The 6,000-nt window shown below is 44.5% G+C and overlaps 1 protein-coding gene across 4 annotated transcripts in view; it reads right to left on the minus strand.

Annotated features, from left to right (window-relative positions):
- Positions 1-2,220, minus strand: part of ADD3 (adducin 3) — a 248,812-nt gene extending 246,592 nt beyond the window's left edge. For 3 of the 4 annotated variants that reach the window (XM_053692765.1, XM_053692762.1, XM_053692759.1), the window contains exon 1: positions 2,063-2,220. The gene's annotated coding sequence lies outside the window, so the exon portion shown is untranslated. The remainder of the gene's footprint in view (positions 1-2,062) is intronic. The other variant, XM_053692767.1, reaches the window with a different exon arrangement.
- Positions 2,221-6,000: the final 3,780 nt, after the last annotated feature.

Here is a 6,000-nt window from a genome sequence, read left to right on the forward strand (position 1 = left end):
TAGCATACAGAAGTACCCAGCATGATACAGTATAGATCACCACTAGTGACATTCCTAGCATACAGAAGTACCCAGCACCCTACAGCAGCATGATACAGTATAGAACATAACTAGTGCCATTCCTAGCATACAGAAGTACCCAGCATGATACAGTATAGATCATCACTAGTGCCATTCCTAGCATACAGAAGTACCCAGCATGATACAGTATAGATCATCACTAGTGCCATTCCTAGCATACAGAAGTACCCAGCACCCTACAGAAGCATGATACAGTATAGATCATCACTAGTGCCATTCCTAGCATACAGAAGTACCCAGCACCCTACAGAAGCACGATACAGTATAGATCATCACTAGTGCCATTCCTAGCATACAGAAGTACCCAGCACCCTACAGAAGCACGATACAGTATAGATCATCACTAGTGCCATTCCTAGCATACAGAAGTACCCAGCATGATACAGTATAAAACATCACTAGTGCCATTCCTAGCATACAGAAGTACCCAGCACCCTACAGCAGCATTATACAGTATAGAACATCACTAGTGCCATTCCTAGCATACAGAAGTACCCAGCATGATACAGTATAAAACATCACTAGTGCCATTCCTAGCATACAGAAGTACCCAGCACCCTACAGCAGCATGATACAGTATAGATAATCACTAGTGCCATTCCTAGCATACAGAAGTACCCAGCACCCTACAGAAGCACGATACAGTATAGATCATCACTAGTGCCATTCCTAGCATACAGAAGTACCCAGCATGATACAGTATAGATCATCACTAGTGCCATTCCTAGCATACAGAAGTACCCAGCACCCTACAGCAGCATGATACAGTATAGATAATCACTAGTGCCATTCCTAGCATACAGAAGTACCCAGCACCCTACAGAAGCATGATACAGTATAGATCATCACTAGTGCCATTCCTAGCATACAGAAGTACCCAGCACCCTACAGCAGCATGATACAGTATAGATAATCACTAGTGCCATTCCTAGCATACAGAAGTACCCAGCACCCTACAGAAGCATGATACAGTATAGATCATCACTAGTGCCATTCCTAGCATACAGAAGTACCCAGCATGATACAGTATAGATCATCACTAGTGCCATTCCTAGCATACAGAAGTACCCAGCATCCTATAGCAGCATGATACAGTATAGAACTAGAGATATACTCAGCAGCCACCCTATATTCATGCAAAGCATAATTCACCCCTGTAATTATACAAAGCATAGAGTGGCATCTTAATAATCACCCCTAGACTCATGCATCACCCCTGTAATTACATAGCATGTAGTGTGGCATCTTAATAATCACCCCATGACTCATGCAGAGCATGCATCACCCCTGTAATTACATAGCATGTAGTGTGGCATCTTAATAATCACCCCTAGACTCATGCAGAGCATGCATCACCCCTATAATTACATAGCATGTAGTGTGGCATCTTAATAATCACCCCTAGACTCATGCAGAGCATGCATCACCCCTGTAATTACATAGCATGTAGTGTGGCATCTTAATAATCACCCCTAGACTCATGCAGAGCATGCATCACCCCTATAATTACATAGCATGTAGTGTGGCATCTTAATAATCACCCCTAGACTCATGCAGAGCATGCATCACCCCTGTAATTACATAGCATGTAGTGTGGCATCTTAATAATCACCCTAGAATCATGCAGAGCATGCATCACCCCTAGACTCATACATAGTATAATCACAAATATTATACATCACCCCTATAATTAAACATACTACAGAGTGACACCCTAATAATCATATAGATCAGCCCTATAATTATACATAGTATATAGTGGTACCCTAAGAATCACATCCATCACCCCTATATTTATACATAGTATAATCACATACAGCAGCAGCATACTGCAGCACGCGTTTAGAAGGTCACATCTCTCCATCCTGCAGCACACCCCCAGAATTCTGCAGCACCCGCATCAGTGCCCTGCACGCCTCCTGCAGCAGCCCGTGCACCACGCAGCGCGGTATAACCTCTTATCTGCAGCGTGCTTAGTTACCATGAAGGCTGCTGCTCTCTCTGTCCCGGGGTATCCTGCTGTCCTTGCCCCTCACTCCCGGGATGATTGTCCCCAGCTATCTCACTCCCAGGTTAACTCCTCAGTTATCCTCCCGCTTCAGCCGCCTCTCCAGCACTCACTGATCACACTCTCCTCCAGACCCACTCCCACCACGCCCCTTCCGTGACATCACTCTGCAGGGAGTGACGGGAATTGAAGTGCTCCTCCCTCATTGGATTACGCGCTTCCAATCATACTCTAAACTACAATTCCCATGATCCTTTGTGAACTGTCCTGGGACTTGTTGCAATACATGTAGCTCCTGACTCTATCTAGGTATGCTTTTCAGTAAGGGATACCAAAAAAATGTTCTAATAAAATAAGATAGAAACCTATTTCAACATTGCATGCTGTATCTGAAGCATGAATCTTTAATATTATTTATTTAATTGTGCCTTTAACCCTATATTACTGCAGGTAACAACCAGGTATGTTTAATCACTAGGCCTACCCCCAAAGCTTAACTCATTATGTGCCAGGTATAAACCTGCTCATACTGACTGGGAGACACTCAGATGTTAATGCCTATAGATATTACTACAAGAGGAGCTTTACTCAAAGGGGCATAGCTGGCTACAATGAAACAGAGATAGTATTTCTCACTAAATGATTGTGAGGCATTTGGGTGGGGGTGTCCTGTCTATAAATGTAAGACTCTGTAGTGGGTGGGCGGTGTCCTGTCTATAAATGTAAGACACTCACTCTGTAGTGGGTGGGCGGTGTCCTGTCTATACAAGACACTCTGTAGTGGGTGGGCAGTGTCCTGTCCATACAAGACACTCACTCTGTAGTGGGTGGGCGGTGTCCTTTCTATACAAGACACTCACTCTGTAGTGGGTGGGTGGTGTCCTGTCTATACAAGACACTCACTCTGTAGTGGGTGGGCGGTGTCCTGTCCATACAAGACACTCACTCTGTAGTGGGTGGGCGGTGTCCTGTCCATACAAGACACTCACTCTGTAGTGGGTGGGCGGTGTCCTGTCTATACAAGACACTCACTCTAGTGGGTGGGCGGTGTCCTGTCTATACAAGACACTCACTCTGGAGTGGGTGGGCGGTGTCCTGTCTATACAAGACACTCACTCTGGAGTGGGTGGGCGGTGTCCTGTCTATACAAGACACTCACTCTGTAGTGGGTGGGCTGTGTCCTGTCTATACAAGTAAGACATTCACTCTGGAGTGGTTGAACAGTGGAGGTTTCAGACCATTACAATTTGGGGTGCAAAAGGTTTACCACAAATATACAAAATATCAGGAGTGCAGGGTACATCTTCTATTAACTATCTGCATACATTTCCCTTCTTCTCTCTCCCTCATCTGTGTAGAACACTGGGCATGTGACATGGACACTACTATACAAATTCATAATTTATTTTTTTAAATGTGGCATATGTATTTCTTTTAGATGCAACATAATATTACAAAATCTGTTTTCATGTTTTTAAAGTTATTTCATATATAAATAATTTACAGAATACACAGTGCAACAAAAATACAGTAATTCCTTACTAATGTAAGCACTATGTGATCTTGCCATTAATCAACATGCTAGTCGAGTGTGAAAACTTTCTAAATGCATTAGCACGTTGTTTGCTGCTTTTCTTTTTCAGTGACCAAACACTCTCCACCATTTGCCTAACTTGGAGAGCCAATTTGGACTTGCTACTGGAGTAGACAAGGTTTGCCATTGCCATTTTATTTTGTTAGGACAGTTGCATTATCTGATTATCAGGGGGGGAACTACAATTGGTGCAGCAGGTGCAGTGGCACCAAGGTCCAAGCACTGGGGGGGGGGGCATAGCTAGATTTGCCACCTGTCCAGGAATGACCTCGAAAGTTCGGGTTTACAATTGTGTGTCCGGGCTTGAAGCTGAGTCAGGCCCAGACATGCAAATGTCCAGGTTTGGGGGAAACCGCCACAGCCAAAAAGGGGACATTTTGTATTTGCAACATACTGCACATGCCTACAGTTATATCTCTCTTGCATATGTGTGTGTGTCTTTGTGCTTGAGTGTGTGTGTCTGTGTGTGTAAGTGTCTTTGTGCTTGAGTGTGTGTCTGTGTGTGTAATTGTCTTTGTACGGGAGTGTGTAAGTGTCTTTGTGCGTAAGAGTGTGTGTCTGTGTATGTAAGTGTCTGTGCATAAGAGTGTGTGTAATTGTATTTGTGTGGGAGTGTGTCTGTGTGTGTAAGTGTCTGTGTGGTAGTATGTATGTGTGTGTAAATGTATTTGTGCTTGAGTGTGTGTCTGTGTGTGTAAGTGTCTTTGTGTGGGAGTATGTATGAATGTGTAAATGTCTGTGCTTGAGTGTGTGTAAGTGTCTTTGTGTGGGAGTATGTATGAGTGTGTGTCTTTGTGTGTGTGTAATTGTCTTTGTGTGGGAGTGTCTTTGTGTGGGAGTATGTATGTGTGCGTGAGTGTGTGTCTAAGTGTCTTTGTGCTTGAGTGTGTTTCTGTGTTTGTAAGTGTCTTTATGTATGAGTGTGTAAGTGTCTTTGTGCTTGAGAGTGTGTGTGTGTAAGTGTCTTTGTAGTTGAGAATGTGGGGCATATGTATCAAGCTCCGAATGGAGCTTGATGCCCCGTGTTTCTGGAGAGCCTGCAGACTCGCCAGAAACAGCAGTTATGAAGCAGCGGTCACAAAGACCGCTGCTCCATAACCTGTCCGTCTGCTCTGAGCAGGCGGACACACATCGCCGCAAATCAACCCGATCGAGTACGATCGGGTTGATTGACACCCCCTGCTGGCGGCCGACTGGCCGCGAGTCTACAGGGGGCGGCGTTGCACCAGCAGCTCTTGCGTATTGCTCGCCATATTCAGCGATGTCTGTCGGACCTGATCCGCACTGTCGGATCAGGTCCGACAGACATTGTTAACTAGAGGCCTGTGTGTGTGTGTAAGTTTCTTTGTGTGGCAGTATGTATAAATGTGTAAGTGTCTGTGCGTGAGAGTGTGTGTGTCATTGTGTTTGTCAGTGTCTGTGTGTGTGAGTCTGTGTGAAAGAGTGTGTCTTTGTGTGTGTCTGTCAGTGTCTTTATGTATGTGTGAAATAGTGAGTACATTTGTGTGAGACTGTGTGTGTGAGAAGAGAGAGAGTGTGTGTGTGTGAGAGTATGTGTGAGTGTGTGTTAGAGTGTGTGTTAGTATGCAGGAGTGTGTGTAAATGAGATAGAGAGTGTGAATATCTATGTTTGTGCTTATGTGCTATTATATATATGTGTACTCTGCAAAAAACTTTTTTTCTTTGTTGTGCACGGCGTCAGAGTGTTTCGGGTTTAGGCTAAACCCATAGCAGCCAATCTATACAGTAGGCGTGTGCAGAATGTGTACGGTACTAATGCTGGGGAGTCTTTTATTAGTGCAGGTTGCCTACCCTACCTATAGCAGCCAATCTATACAGTAGGCGTGTGCAGAATGTGTACAGTACTAATGCTGGGGAGTCTTTTATTAGTGCAGGTTGCCTACCCTACTCATAGCAGCCAATCTATACAGTAGGCATGTGCAGAATGTGTACAGTACTAATGCAGCAGAGCCTTTTATTAGTGCAGGTTGCCTACCCTACCCCTAGCAGCCAATCTATACAGTAGGAATGTGCAGAATGTGTACAGTACTAATGCAGCAGAGCCTTTTATTAGTGCAGGTTGCCTACCCTACCCCTAGCAGCCAATCTATACAGTAGGCATGTGCAGAATGTGTACAGTACTAATGCAGCAGAGCCTTTTATTAGTGCAGGTTGCCTACCCTACCCATAGCAGCCCACCTATATAACAGGTATGTGCAGAATGTGTACAGTACTAATGCAGCAGAGCCTTTTATTAGTGCAGGTTGCAGGTCCATCTATCTATCCTCAAAACCATTAAACAGAGCAGTATGTAAAT

This window comes from Bombina bombina, chromosome 9 (assembly GCF_027579735.1).
Source record: "Bombina bombina isolate aBomBom1 chromosome 9, aBomBom1.pri, whole genome shotgun sequence".
Lineage (NCBI taxonomy): Eukaryota > Metazoa > Chordata > Amphibia > Anura > Bombinatoridae > Bombina > Bombina bombina.